This window comes from Dioscorea cayenensis, chromosome 5 (genome assembly GCF_009730915.1).
Source record: "Dioscorea cayenensis subsp. rotundata cultivar TDr96_F1 chromosome 5, TDr96_F1_v2_PseudoChromosome.rev07_lg8_w22 25.fasta, whole genome shotgun sequence".
NCBI classification, from domain to species: domain Eukaryota; kingdom Viridiplantae; phylum Streptophyta; class Magnoliopsida; order Dioscoreales; family Dioscoreaceae; genus Dioscorea; species Dioscorea cayenensis.
The window spans coordinates 11695987-11711532 of NC_052475.1; the positions used below are offsets into that span (position 1 = coordinate 11695987).

The 15546-nt window shown below is 44.0% G+C and overlaps 1 non-coding gene across 1 annotated transcript; it reads right to left on the minus strand.

Moving 5' to 3' along the window:
- Positions 1 to 14829: 14829 nt before the first annotated feature.
- Positions 14830 to 14936, minus strand: LOC120262710. Its single transcript, XR_005536966.1, has one exon. It is a non-coding gene; the product is annotated as a small nucleolar RNA R71 (small nucleolar RNA).
- Between the last annotated feature and the right edge of the window lie 610 nt (positions 14937 to 15546).

The following is a 15546-nucleotide window of genomic DNA, read 5'->3' on the forward strand; positions in this document are numbered from 1 at the left end:
GTGCTCTCTCTCTTTTCTTCTCCCTCCCTCTCGTCGAGCCCGATGGGTACGAGACCATACTTCAGTGGTGATGGTGCTAGAGCCTTATGGAATCAAGAGGTCAGCGAGACTTCTGCAATGATCGAGAGTGATAGAGTGCTTGAGTGAACATGTTTTTATGCATGTTTACATGCCATTGTTGTTGTTGTTGTTGTCGTTGCGTATCATGGGTTTATTCGGTTTATGTCTCATTTCGTGCTTGTGAGGTGTTCTTTTTATGCATATAGGTTGTGCCAGAAGGCATTAGGGTTTCAAAAGGGAGGCGAAGATAGGCTATCATGGCATAATGTGGGAGTTCTTGTGCAAATCAAGTTGGAAGAGCATAGACATTGAGAGAGAGGCGGCTGGGGTTTGAGGAGAAGGTCTTACGCCAGATTGAGAGGGAGTTCTTCACCAACTTTGATGGGTTCCTTCGGCGTCATAGCATCTTGGGGAGCCATTGGCGACCTAGCTTCGAGAGGAACCCTTCAAGGCGATAGAACTACCAATCAAAGGCCAATCCATGTGAATTGAGGGGTTTTCTCTATGGGTTTTATTGCTTTTCATTGTATTGATTATTGTTTTGTAACTAGGCCCATGGAGGCTAAACCCTAGTAGGTATTTGGGCATGTGAACCCTAAGATTTATATTTTTGGATTGATTCTCTTAATGTTTCTAGTTAATCCGAGTTGTCTTGAGTTTTAATCTTGTGATTTAATTGCTTGCTAGTGTTGTTAATCCTTGTGGTTGATTTACATTGCATGATTTAATACTTTGATGTGAGAAGTCTCCATTAGAGTTAGATTTCCAAGATTAAAGAGGGTTGAGAGGGTGAGCCTTGAGATGGAGGAATGTCCCCTTTCCCCTTCGATTGAGTGTTTCCTATCTCCGTATTCCATATTCTCTTTGCAACCATATTTGGTGTGAGGCGTGAGATTGCTCGATTTCTCCACGGGGACCTTGTAGGGGAGTTAGGATCCTTCGCCGGGAATTAGGGGTTGGATCTACATTTAGGAATCGGTTTCACTCTTAGGTTTTCCTTAGAGCATATTGCGGTCATATAGGGGTGTGAAGTGTGTTGAGATTGGTCGATTTCTCCACGGGACCTTGTGGGGGACTAGTGCCTTTTGCTTGGAGACAAGGATTGGTTATCGTTGGACTACCTCGACTCATTGAGACTCGATTCTAGAGCATTTTAGTGAATCTTGAGCTTTCAAGGAAGATCTTGGGGATCATTGCCGAATACCTCATCCTTAGTGATTGAGACTCTTCTACTTTAATTCTTGCATACTCGTTTGCTTTGCTTGCAATTAGTTCACTTCATCATATTAATTGATTCCGACTAGATAATTGAGAAGTGGTTATTACTAATACTTCCGTTCCACGTGGATTCGACTACCCGACTCACGGGGTAATTATTACTTCGACACCCGTGCACTTGCGGTTTATCCGCATATTCGGACGTGTCAAGTTTTTTTGGCGCCGTTGCGGGGAGCAGGGATATTAGGAACACTAGGACTTGATTACTTTAGTCATTCACATTTTTCTTTTTGCTTTTTCTATCTCACGCTTCTCTCTTCCGCATTTCTACGTTATTTTTGTACCCTTGTTTCTTTCTCCTTATTAAGTGAGCAGTGATTCCTGGTTTTTTCTTTATATTTCAGGGACAATGTTTGGATGAAGCATTGCTAATGGAGACAATAAAGGGCAAATGGCATCTAATAGAGGAAAAAGATAGAACAAGTTGTAGCATACCTAGACTCGAGCAAGCTATATGATGAGGTTTTGGGGTTTAGGAGACCGGTCGAGCTGAGGAGATAGTTCAAGGACATGGAATATCTTATCAAAGGGGCTGAATTGTCGAGCACTGTTAGAAGACTTCGACAAGTCGCATTTATGTCTTTTAAGAATGGATCTGAAAATAAACTAGTAGAGTCTCCATATCTATGTCAAGGGAAGTTGCAAACTGGGTCAATTGGGCTGAATCCAGAGACAAGTGATGAAGATGAGACCATCGGTTGTGTTGAATCAATATCAAATCAATTGAGGTTTGTAATTTGGGTGACCGGGTAAATGATGAAGATGTTTTTGGGGGACCTTGGTGTGGGTGAGCTAGTGCGGAGGTAATTGAGGAAGGAGTCGAAGACACCTCGCAAGGGGTTTGAAGAAATCGATCGAGGAAACAAGCAAGCGGTGCGGCCAAGTCGATGGAAGAACCCCACGAGTTAGAGTGAAAAACATTACGGAACATTTGGAGTATGCATTCCTCGTGATGGGTCAAAGTTGCCGGTGATCATTGCTTCAAATCTTTTCGCCGGAGCAAAAAGAAAACTTGTCACCATGTTGAAGTTGCACAAAACAGCCATAGCTTGGAAAATCTCGAGATATCAAGGAATAAATCCTTCCTTTTTGCACTCACAAGATTTTTGATGGAAGATAATTACAAAACCGTGATTCAACCTCAACGAAGACTAAACCCGAATATGAAAAGAGGTGGTAAAAAGCGGAGGTTTTGAAACTTCTAGATGCAGGAATTATTTATCCCATTTCGGATAGTGCTTGGGTGAGCCCAACACAAGTGGTACCAAAGAAGGGTGGCATGGCGGTGGTTAAAAAAATGAGCAAAATGAATTAATTCCGACAAAACGAGTGTGAGGGTGGCGAGTTTGCATTGATTATCGGAGATTGAATGATGCCACAAGGAAGGATCACTTTCCATTGCCATTCATTGATCAAATGTTAGAGACGATTAGCTGGTCACAAATTTCTATTGTTTTTCTAGATGGTATGTCGGGATATTTTCAAATTCAATTGCCCCGAGGACCAAGAGAAAACAACCTTTACATGTCCTTTTTGGTACTTTTTGCTTATAGGCGAATGCCATTCGGACTTTATAGCAGCTCCCGCTACCTTCAAAGATGTATAGTGACTATTTTTTTGACGACTTGATAGAAGATGTAATGGAGGTTTTTCATGGATGATTTTTTTACGGTATTCGGAAATTCTTTTCGAGACATGCTTGAAAAAAATCTTGAGAAGGTGCTTATCGCGGTGTGAAGAGGCAATTTGGCTTTGAATTGGGAGAAATGCCACTTCATGGTCCAAGAGGGAATTGTTCTTGGTCATAAAATTTCTAGCCAAGGAATTGAAGTTGATCGGGCAAAAATCGAAACCATCGAAAAACTACCTCCTCCAACTAATGTCAAGGCAATTAGGAGTTTCTTGGGCCATGCGAGGGTTTCTATCGTCGATTCATCAAAGATTTTTTTCGAAAATAGCTCAGCCCGTTGACCAAGTTGTTGGAGAAAGATGTCCCATTTGAGTTTAATGATGCTTGTTTGCTTGCCTTCAACATTTTAAAAGAAAAAAACTCATACAAGCACCAATCCTTATCTCACCAGTTGGAACCTTCCCTTTGAACTTATGTGTGATGCTAGTGATCATGCCGTGGGGGCTGTTCTAGGCCAAAGAAAAGATAAACATTTTTCAGCCCATTTATTATGCGAGCAAGAGTTTGACAAGTGCCCAAAGAGAACTACACAACTACGGAGAAGGAATTGTTGGCTGTAGTTTTTGCATTTGACAAATTCAGATCATACCTCATTCTTTCACAAGTGGTTGTCTTCACAGATCATTCGGTGCTACGCTATCTAATGAACAAATCGATGCGAAAGCCAAAGGCTGATTCGTTGGGTATTATTCTTTGCGAGGAATTTGATGTTGAGATTAGGGACAAGAAAGGGGCTGAAAATGTGGTTGCGAGATCACCTTTCTCGACTTGAAGGTGTAGAAGAAGAAGGGTCATGGAAGGCTGACATTAATGATGCATTTCTGAGGGAGCATTTGTATAATCTGCGGGAAATTTCAGAAGTTGATACCCGTGGTTCGCCGATTTTCGCCAATTATTTATCGGGGAAAGTTCTACCTAGAGGATTTTCTTTTCAACAAAGGAAGAAATTCTTTGCCGACTTGAAGCATTTTTTTCTTGGGAGGATCCTTATCTTTTTCGGGATGTGCTTGAGACCATATCGATGCGAAGATGTGTCTCACAAAAAGAAGGATGGGATATTTTAGCTCATTGTCACTCGGGACGGTGGGTGGTCATTATGCTTGAGGGAGGAGCGGCCGAAAAAGGTCATGGCGGCTGGTTTTTATTGGCTAGCGTTATTTCAAGATGCAAGACAATTTGTACAATGTTGTGATAGTTGCCAAAGAGCGAGGGAATTTGTCTAAAGCGTGATGAGATGCCGCAAAAATCCAATGCGGTTTTGTGAGGTTTTTTTGATGTGTGGGGTATCGACTTTATGGGGCCATTTCCTAGCTCAATGGGAATCGTTATATCTTGAGTCGCGATGGACTATGTGTCTAAGTGGGTTGAGGCTCAAGCTCTCCCTACAAATGATGCTAGAGCGGTGAGTCAAATTCCTCAAGAAATTGTTCACTCGGTTCGGGACACCTAGGATCATCATAAGTGATCGAGGGACTCACTTTTTGCAATGCACAACTTGAGAAAATTCTGAAAAAGATATGGAGTGAACCATCGTCTTGCTACTCCGTATCATCCATAAACAAGTGGACGGGTAGAGGTAACCAATAGAGAGTTGAAGAGAATTTTTGTCCAAGTCGGTGGAGCACGGTCGGAAGGATTGGTCGGGAAAGATTAGATGACACGTTGTGGGCATACCGGACAGACATACAAAACCCGGTGGGGACCACACCATATAACTTAGTCTATGGGAAGCGTGCCATCTACCGGTAGAACTTGAGCACAAGGCATATTGGGCAATTAAAGCAATGAATTTCAGCCTTTCCCGGGCTGGTGACCAAAGAAAGTTGCAATTGAATGAGTTAGATGAATGGCGTTTGAGAGCTTATGAAAATGCGAATCTACAAAGAAAGGATACGTCTATGGCATGATAAGCACATTAGACTGCACAAGGACTTCAAAGTAGGTGATCGAGTGTTACTCTTCAATTCTCGATTGAAGTTATTCCCGGGAAACTAAAGTCAAGATGGTCGGGACCATTTGAGGTCACTCAAGTATTTCAACACGGGCGCAATCGAAATCACTCACCCGGAGAAGGGAACCTTCAAGGTGAGCGGACATAGGTTAAAACCTTACTTTTGAAGGAGAGGTGCAAGATGCTAATAAAGAGGTTTTTCCATCTTTATGATCCACCATAAGGTAAGGAGAGAGTACGTCAAGCTTAGTGACGTTAAACAAAAGCGCTTCTTGGGAGGCAACCCAAGTTTTTAGTTAGTTTTTTTAGACTTGAAATTTAATTCCTGCGATAATAATTTCATGAGTGTGTGCCTTGATCAATTTTTTTGTTGTTTTGCTTGGTGTTTTTCATGAAATTTTTTTCGGTGATATGCATTATTTTTTTCATGTGTATGACATGGTTTAGGGTGTTTCAATGTTAAATGTTGAGCAGTTGGTGTCAATTTGGAGTTTTTGGGCCCTTAGTGGGTATGCTGCGAAGTGCATGCACGCGGCAGCGTGGAATTTCCCGCGGTGCGTGTACGGTACCTGCAGGGGGGAGTGGCAAATCCACACCCCCATGTGCCTATAAGAATGTGAAGGGGCACTATTCATCATCTTCCATTTTTAAAGAACCCTTTCATCTTCCATTTTTTTCACTCCTATAAAACTCAAGTTTTTGATCTCTAAAACCATTTGTTTTTCAATTCCTTGGGGGATTAGAAGTGATTTGCGGAGTTTGCACCGATTTTTTTCTTCTCAATTTGCTCGGTAGCTCTCACTTTCTCCCACCCTTTCCATGTTCTTCAAGGTCATTTTTCATGGAGTTTTTCATGGTATTTGTGTGCTATTTTTTTCATAGGAAATCATGTTAGACACCTAATGAATGCTTGAGAATGATTTATGTGAGGCGTAGGGAGCCCAACTCCGGCGAAATCGCTGGGTCGAGGCGCCCAGCGAGCGTGGCCTGCCCAGCGCTGCGTGGGCTGGCGCATGCGACCCGCGAGCCCGCAGCGGCCCGCGTGGCCCCGCTGGCGCGAGCGACCCCGACCCAGCGCCCGGCGTGGGCTGACAGCGCAGCTGGCTGGCGGCAGCGCGCCAGCGACCCGCGCCGCTGGCTGGCCAGCGCAGCGCCATGGCGCCCAGCGCCGCGCGCTGGCCAGCGCGCGTGCCGTGCCAGTGCCGGCCCGCGGCCTGCGCGCCCAGCGTGGCTCGCCGCAGGCGCAGCGGCCACGGCCCGAGCGGGCGCCGCAGCGGCGCGCGTGGCCTGCCCACGCGCCCGCGTGGGCTGGACAGAGGCCGAATGGCCCTGTTTTCTCTCCGACTCGCTGCCCTCGCGCGCGCGGTGCCCTGTTTACACTGTATACATGCCGACTGATGTTTTTACACGTTTTCTTCGCAGATATGGCACCGCGGACCAAGAGATTGGCTCGAAAAGCGTCCTCGCCATGACGAGGGAGCCGACTCCACCACCGATGGTGGAATTTCCACGACCCCGTTCATCGACAGCGGTTCGGCGTCTCGAGAATCTCAAGATTGGGCGATCACGATTTATTGGTAGGGGCGCACTAGAGGATATTGGTCTTCTTGAAGAGGTCAGAGAGCTAGTTAGTGTGGGAGGTTGGGACCGATTGCTTGCTATTCGAGGGAGCCCGTCGGGGCGAGATACCACCTTGGAGGTTCTTGCCTCGTTTTTCCTTCGATCGTGATGCGATTGATACCGGTTTTGACACGGAGGATGCCATTTGTTTCCGAGCCTTTGGTCGGCCCGCATGGGATGTCTTTGACCCGATTCTCGATATATCTTGGGTTACTCTGATCGGGACTATCTTGATACTATCAGTACACGCTGACTCCTCACCGATTACCCTCATGGTATCACTGCGGGCGGGTTTTTCCATGATTTATCGCGGTGACCGTCAATATTCTCGAGGCGATCGAAGGCCTCTTGCCTCACTCGACCCGGTGCGCAGGTACATTCACGCGATTCTCGGCCCGGTCGGTGGCGGTCGGGGAGATGAGTCTTGGTTCACTCAGCGGGGACGGATCTTTTTGTACCTCCACTCCATGGTCCATGGGTCCCTCTCCCACCTAGGATTTGTGGTCGCCGATTACTTTCGCCATCAGAGTGAGTACCTACGGTTGGGAGCATTGTTCGCGGGACCCTATATCACTCGTCTTATGTTCAAGATGGGTCTGATCCGCTCGGTCGAGGGCGAGGAGAGGTCGATAGCCCAGTACCATTGGGTTTTGGTTACTCTCCGTTTGATGGGCATTGTGAGGCGTCACGAGGGCTCGGTGGATGCGCACTAGTGGAGTCGTCTTCGAGGGACGGCGAGGGAGCTCTTGAGGCCACGGAGGCACCATCTGCGGTCGAGCCCGGGATCACCCAGGCGGCACCGATAGCATCCAGCGATCGAGTCATCTACCTCTCGAGTACCACGGCGCTGGCTCGACTCGAGGCTGCCGTTGCTACCATCTTGGAGAACCAGTGCGGATTGCGGGCGACTTGATCGTATTCGGCAGACTCTCGGCGAGGAGGTCTCATCCGCTACGTACCCGGCGTCGCGCCCGGCCTGACCCTGACTCGGATGCGGCGGCTTAGGCGTCACATTCATGAGACTTTTTATTTTTTTGCATTTTTATGTTTTTTATGTGTTTTCATCTTTAGTTTGTGGACTTTTTGTGCTCGAGAAAGGTTTCACCTTCGAGAGTTATCTTTATGCTTTCGTTTTTGTTATTTGTTTGCATTCGTATTTCCCTTTTTCTATTTTTGTTGAGATTCTTGAACCCCTTGTATTCCGATGCGGTTGGCCTTGAGAGTGATGTTGTTGATGTTTTTAGTCATGAGACACGATCATGTGCTTTATTCCATGGTCGTGTGAGCTTCACAACCGTTACAATGCGCCCTTGAGATAGACTTCACCAAATGTCCATGAGGGATTCAGGGGAGTATTGTTTTAATTGCATTCCGCACACATGTTGCTTTCATTGATACTATTTTTATTGTGCTTACATGTGTACATTGAGGGACAATGTACATCTTAAGTGTGGGGGAGGGTTCACTTTATACATGACTTATACTTGTGTTTTTCATGAGCATGCTCTTGTTGCTAATGAAGGTTCACCTTAGGGTTAAGAGTTTAATTCTTAGTTTTTTTGGAGGTTGTGAACATTAGATTTTTATCATGCTCTAGTTTTTCATCCAATTTTTCTTGAATATTTTTTTGTCCGTTTGCTCTTTGTGCACTTTTTCTCGCTCATTAGACCTATGAATACTCTAGTTCATTATGTTTGGGACTTTAGTGTGCTAGTTTAGTTAAAAAAAAAAATCAAAAAAATCAAAAAAATTGAAAAAAAAAAATTTTGGAAATTGTTTGTTGCTTGTACATAGAGGGTGGAAAGAGCTACCACTCATGATGTATGTATCTACTCTCATAAGTCGGATACTTGTTCTGCCCTAATGAGAGAAAGAGCTATCTCATGGGATGTGTGAAAGCTACCATCCCTTAGTAGAAAGAGCTACCACCTCGAAAGTGTGAAAAGCCACTCGGGAGGCATCTTGGGAAAGGGCTACCTTAGAGGATTGTGTGAAGCTACTACTTTTTCTTTTTTTGTTCATAAATAAGTCCCGTTTTAATAAAAAAACTTAGTAGTGGACATAGTGTTGACATGAGTTGAGCTTTTTCACACACACACGCATTCGGATTTTTATCATATTCATTTTTTTGATTGGATTGTTTGCTAGAGCATTGATTGTTTTTTTGTCTAGTGTTTTTATTTTTCTCCATAACTTTAGAATTTCATTCTTGTACCCTTCTTGGTGAACCTAAGGCCAATCACTTCTCTTTTTCTTTCCCATGAGTTTAATGTTTAATTTTTGCTTGAGGGCAAGCAAAGGCTTAAGTGTGGGGAGTTTGATAAGTGCTTGAGTGAACATGTTTTTTTATGCATGTTTTACATACATTGAGCATCATATTTTTATACGGTTTATGTCTCATTTCGTGTATTGGGTGTTCTTTTTATGCATATAGGTTGTGAAGGCATTGGGATTTCAAAAGGGAGCGAAGATAGGCTATTATGGCATAATATTGGGAGTTCTTGTACAAATCAAGTTGGAAGACACAAGAGGAGTTCGTGTATGAGGAGATGTGTGCCAACTTCCATAGTTTTTTTGCAAGCCAAGTTATTAATGGAAGGGCACAAAGGCAGCCATGTCTCCACATTCCTCCTCTTTGTAAAGATTTCAAGACCTTTTCAAGGCAGCATTGATGAAGGAAAAGCCGGATAGCCTACCATATGATCGTGTGCCCGATCGTGTGGCCTTAAGAGGAGAATGTTTATCGTTGTGCGGCGAAATCATGTGCGGAATCATCGTGGCGAATTCATGTCACGCGCCCAGCGGAAATTCCAGCGACCGCGTGGAAATTCCTGCGACCCGCGAGCGTGGAAAATCCACGGGCGCGTGGGGGCACGTGACAGACACGTTGTGAGGCTATAAATACACCTTTTGGCCGATTCTAAGAGGGACTTTTTGCGGAGCTTTGAGCATAGACATTGAGAGAGGCGGCTAGGGGTTTGAGGAGAAGGTCTTCGCCAATTGAGAGGGAGTTCTTCACCAACTTTGATAGGTTCCTTCGACGTCATAGCATCTTTGGGGGAGCCATTGGCGACCTAGCTTGAGAGGAACCCTTCAAGGCGTAGAACTACCAATCAAGGCCAATCCAGCGAGTCGAGGGGTTTTCTCTATGGGTTTTTATTGCTTTTCATTGTATTGATTATTGTTTTTGTAACTAGGCCCATGGAGGGCTAAACCCTAGTAGGTATTTGGGCATGTGAACCCTAAGATTTATATTTTTTTGGATTGATTCTCTTAATGTTTCTAGTTAATCCGAGTTGTCTTGAGTTTTTAATCTTGTGATTTAATTGCTTGCTAGTGTTGTTAATCCTTGTGGTTGATTTACATTGCATGATTTAATACTTTAATGTGTGAAGTCTCCATTAGAGTTAGATTTCCAAGATTAAAGAGGGTTGAGAGGGTGAGCCTTGAGATGGAGGAATGTCCCCTTTCCCCTTTCGATTGAGTGTTTCCCTATCTCCAGTATTCCATATTCTCTTTGCAACCATATTTGGTGTGAGGCGTGAGATTGCTCGATTTCTCCGCCGGGACCTTGTAGGGGGTTAGGATCCTTCGCCGGGAATTAGGGGTTGGATCTACATTTAGGAATCGGTTTCACTCTTAGGTTTCCTTAGAGCATATTGCGGTCATATAGGGGTGTGAAGTGTTGAGATTGGTCGATTTCTCCACGGGACCTTGTAGGGGGACTAGTGCCTTTTGCTTGGAGACAAGGATTGGTTATCGTTGGATTACCTCGACTCATTAGACTCGATTCTAGAGCATTTAGTGAATCTTGAGCTTCAAGGAAGATCTTAGGGGGATCATTGCCCGAATACCTCATCCTTAGTGATTGAGACTCTTCTACTTTATTTCTTGCATACTCGTTTGCTTTGCTTGCAATTAGTTCACTTCATCATATTAATTGATTCCGACTGAATAATTGAGAAGTGGTTATTACTAATACTTCCGTTCCCTGTGGATTCGACTACCCACTCACCGGGGTAATTATTACTTCGACACCCGTGCACTTGCGGTTTATACACGCATATTCGGATGTGTCAACAAGGTCCCCTTGCGTATATCCCGCAAGTGCACGGGTTTGTCAAAGTAATAATCCCGGATAAGCCGGTATCGAATCCACAGGGAGTAGGGAATAAAAACACTTAATCTGCTTCTTAGCTATATGAAAGTTCAGTAGTGATAAGTGTGACAATGATTCAATTCTCAAAAGTAAAAACAACAAGTAGGAGAGCACGAGTAAAGGAGGAGGTAAGGCAATCGATAAAGATAGGGTACTCGGATATTGCTCCGCTTAGGACAATCGTTCAAGTTCAAGAACCCTCTATTATGCTTCCTAATCAATGCAATGGTGAGTCGTGGAAATCCTCAAATACATAGTCCCAAATCTAAGGTCAACTATGCCTAACTCTATACATGTCCTGGAGGAGAGATTAGATAACCTCTCAACCTCGCACTCGAATAGAGTTGCAATGAGCTCTAGGGATTCCAAGTGATAAATCTCTTCCTAATTATGGACCTAACCCTTTGGTCCAGGTGGAAGGTCCCTAACCACGATTAAGCCCTAGATTCTAAGATCACCTCAATGCTTCCACTCCCGTTTCATGCGCGCAACTAAGCCCCTAGCGAGGGTCATCCCTTAGTCCATTCACTCTATTATGGCCGCAAGAACTTTAGGAACGAGGTAGAATCTATCACGTCGGAGGGGGAAAAGGGATGCTTCCTGTACCTCTCGACTCACCCTCTCAACCCTCCCCAACCTGGCTTTGCTTAACGCTCGTGGTGTGTCACTCACTCACAAGGTTACCAACAAGAACTCTCAACCCTAGTGTTACTCTAGGGGAAATGTTCATACAATCAAGTATTCAAGGTTGGAACTCACAACAAACATCAATTAATTGAAAGCATAATAAAGAGATTCAATGACACAAATACATCCTAGGGTTCACAAATACCCAAGTACCCACTAGGGGTTTAGCTCTCCATGGAGCTAAGTACAATCAAAGAAATAGAACATAAAAGCAATGAATCCATAGAGAAACCCCCTCGATAGTTGTGTCGATGGTCTTGTGGAAAGTCCTCTACTCGTCGTCCAAGGATTCCCTTATCCGGTATAGGATATGCCTCGACAGAAGCTCCCCTACCAACCTTCTTCCAAACGAATGACGATGTCGGAGCCATAGAACCTCTCCAAAACCCCAGCCAATACCTCTCAAAACCCTAGCCAAAACCTTCTCCCAAGTTGGGGAAAAGATGGAGAAAAGAATGCTAAAATTGGGGTTGAATCAGCTTTAAATAGGGTTGGAATCGGGAATCCACACGCCCTTGTGGGGCGCCTCTTTGTGGAAATTTACGCCGAGCGTTTGTAATTTCCACACGCCCTTGCGGATTCTCTAAAAGCTAGTATTTTTCTGCAGTGCATGAGCGATCGCCCTCTGAGTTTCTCTGCATTACTCTACCAAAAATACTCCCGAAAACCACTTTTTCATCGAGGTAACCTAAACGGGCATGCGTTTATCGCAGTGGATCGCTTTTGCTTCTTCAATGACGAGATAAGTTGATGAAAATCTTGTTCTATGTGCATAAGTCGGGAGTGCTTGAGTGTAGAGCGCCTCTTTTGCCCCTCCAAATGGTTGTTCAAACTCAAATCACGGGAGGTTGGCACACACTCTAGCATCTCGCACCCGACTTATATCTTCGCATTTGAACTTTAGCAAGATTTCCTCCAAAATCGATTGCCTTTGTGATCCACATTGGCTTCTTTCCTTCATAATTGGTTTCACAACCCTACTTCGATAAAAGTAACATAAAAACACACATATTAGTGTAAAAACCCGAGAAACGTAATGCTCAACATAAGGAAAGAATCAAATTAAGCAACCTTCCACCTGGACAAAAGGGTTAGGTCTATATTTTGGAAGAGATTTATCACTTGGAATCCCTACAGTTCATTGCAACTCTATGCGAGTGCGAGGTGTTGAGATTGTTCGATTTCTCCTCCGGGACTTGTATAGAGTTAGGCATAGTTGACCTTAGATTTGGGACTATGTATGTAAGGATTTCCACGACTTACCATTGCATTGATTAGGAAGCATAATAGAGAGTTCTTGCACTTGAAGCGATTATCCTAGGTGAAGCATTATCCGAGTACCCCATCTTTATCGATTGCCTTACCCTCTTCTTACTTTTGCTCTTTCACTTGTTGATTTTATTGTTGAGAATTGAATCAATTTCACACCTATCACAATTGATGTTCCACATAGCTAAGAATCAAATTAAGTATTTTCAGTCCCTACTCCCTGTGGATTCGACCCCGCTCACCCGGGATTATTACTTCGACAAGCCCGTGCACTTGCGGGATATAAGCAAGGGGAACTTGTCATGGATCAATCATCATTCAAGTTCCATGCAAGAAAAATGTAAATAAGACAAAATAAAAAAAAATAGAACTGTGGAAGAAGGTAGTGAAATAGATAAAAAAACAAAATAAAAAAATCGATGAGAATGATGGAAGAAAAAGAAAGTGCGGAATAGACAAAATAAAAAGAAAAAGATAAGTGGCTAGAGCAACAAAGTCCTAGCGTTCCAAGTATCACGTTCACCGACAATGGTGCCAAAAAAACTTGACACGTCCGAATATGCGTGTAAACCGCAAGTATACGGGTGTCGAAGTAATAAAATACCCGGTGAGTGGGGCAGTTTAATCCATAGGGAACAGGGCTTCTAGTACTAAGGTTTTCTCTGCTTTCTAGCCTAATGATAAATGGAAAGGTGTGGTGATCTAATGTGCTATGAAATGAATACCGAGAGCGAATATGCAAGGGTGAAATGGAGGAAGAATCTCAATCAATAAAAGATGAGGGTACACGGGTAATGATCCGCCTAGGATCTAACATGAAGTTCAAGATTTGCTAAATGCTTCTAAGTCTAGTCTAATGAGTCGAGGTAATCCAAGAACAACCGGCCCTTGCCTCCAAGCCACTGGTACTAATCCCCTACAAGGTCCGTGTGGAGAAATCACTCAATCTCAACACCTCACAACCCATATGACAGCAATACTCCCCAGGGACACCTAAGAGTGAAACCGATTCCTAAAGATAGATTAAACCCTAATTCCCGACGAAGGATCCCTAACCCCCTACAAAGTCCCAATGGAGAAATCTCTCAATCTCACGTCTCACACCAAATATGGTTGCATAGAGTCTAGGGAATACGGAGATAGGAAACACTCAATCAGAAGGGAAAAGGGGCGCTCCACTATCTCATGACTCACCCTTTAACCCTCTTTAACCTTAAAGTTCTAACTCTAATGTAGACCTCTCTCTCATCAAAGTAACAAATCATGCATACACAATAAACCACAAGGATCAATAAAACATGCAAGTAATGGGAACACAAGATTAAAACTCAAATCAACTCGTATTAACTAGAAACATAAAGCAAATTAATACAAAAGAATAGATCCTAGGGTTCACATGCCCAAATACCTACTAGGGTTTAGCCCTCCATGGGGCAAGTTACAAGACAATGATTAATACAATGAAAAAAACAAAAACCATAGAGAAAACCCCCTTGAATTTGTGATGATTGGCCTTGGTGGGTAGTTCAACATCTTGAAGGATTCCTCTCTGAAGCTAGGTCTTTTTCTTTACTTATGGTGCAGCTCCAGGTTATGACCCCGAGGGAATCCATCAATATTGATTGAAGGAGACCTTGAGCTTGAACGTACACTTCGAAGGAAAGGGAAAGAACCTGTACAAGAACAGCCTAATCTAGCTGATTTGGAAGTAGAAGGATCTGACAACATGGCAGAACAAAATGAGCAACAACGGATACTATCCAATTATACCAAACCTTCAGTGTTGGGGACACAATCGAATATTGTGCGTCCCCCAATTACAGCTCAGAATTTTGAGCTAAAGCCGGCATTCAACCATATGCTGCAGCAGTCTGCACAATTCAACGGTTTGCCCGATGAGTATCCAAATAGTCACATAGAGAGCTTCCTCGAGGTGTGTGACATGCTGAAGAAAATGGTGTGACGGATGATGCCATCAAATTGAGAGCCTTCCCATTTTCCTTAAAGGGGAAAGCAAAGCAGTGGCTACACTCATTACCTAGGGCATCAATCACTACATGGGAGGAGATGGTAGAAGCTTTTCTAGCCCGTTATTTCCCTCTCGGAAAATCAGCAAAGCTTAGGAATGAGATCTCATCCTTTATGCAGTTGGAATTGGAGTCTCTATTTGAGACATGGGAAAGGTTCAAGGAACTCCTACACAAGTGTCCGCAACACGGATTCCCGGAGTGGATGATTGTTCAAACCTTCTACAATGGTTTGAACACGAGTACAAGGCAACTCTTGGATGCGGCGGTAGGAGGTACCTTAGGTAGCAAGACCCCCGACGAGGCTCGTCAATTGATTAAGGAAATGGGGTTAAATAGCTACCAGTGGAACGCTAGAGAGAAGAAAAAGGTGGCCGGTTTCCATGAAATTGATGCGGTAACATCATTGGCGGCCCAAGTGGAGAGTTTGAGTAAGAAGCTAGATCTTATAGCTTTGATAGAGTGGCGGCCGTGACCAATTGCACCGGTTGTGGTGGAGGACATGCTTCCTCCAATTGCCCAATTGTCATTGGTGATGTTACTTCAGTTGAGAATGTCGACTTTGTAGGTAATGGAATGAGACATCAAGGGAATCCATATAGCAACACCTACAATTCAGGTTGGAAGAATCATCCCAAATTTTCATGGAGTAATCAAGGACCACAGAAGACCATGGGGCCATCGGGGTTCCAACAACAACAATAAGCCCCTCAAGTGGAAAACAGAATTTCAGGTTTGGAAACCCGAATGATGGATTTGGAGAAATACTTGGCTAGATTTGTTCAATCGGCAATACAAGGTTTGA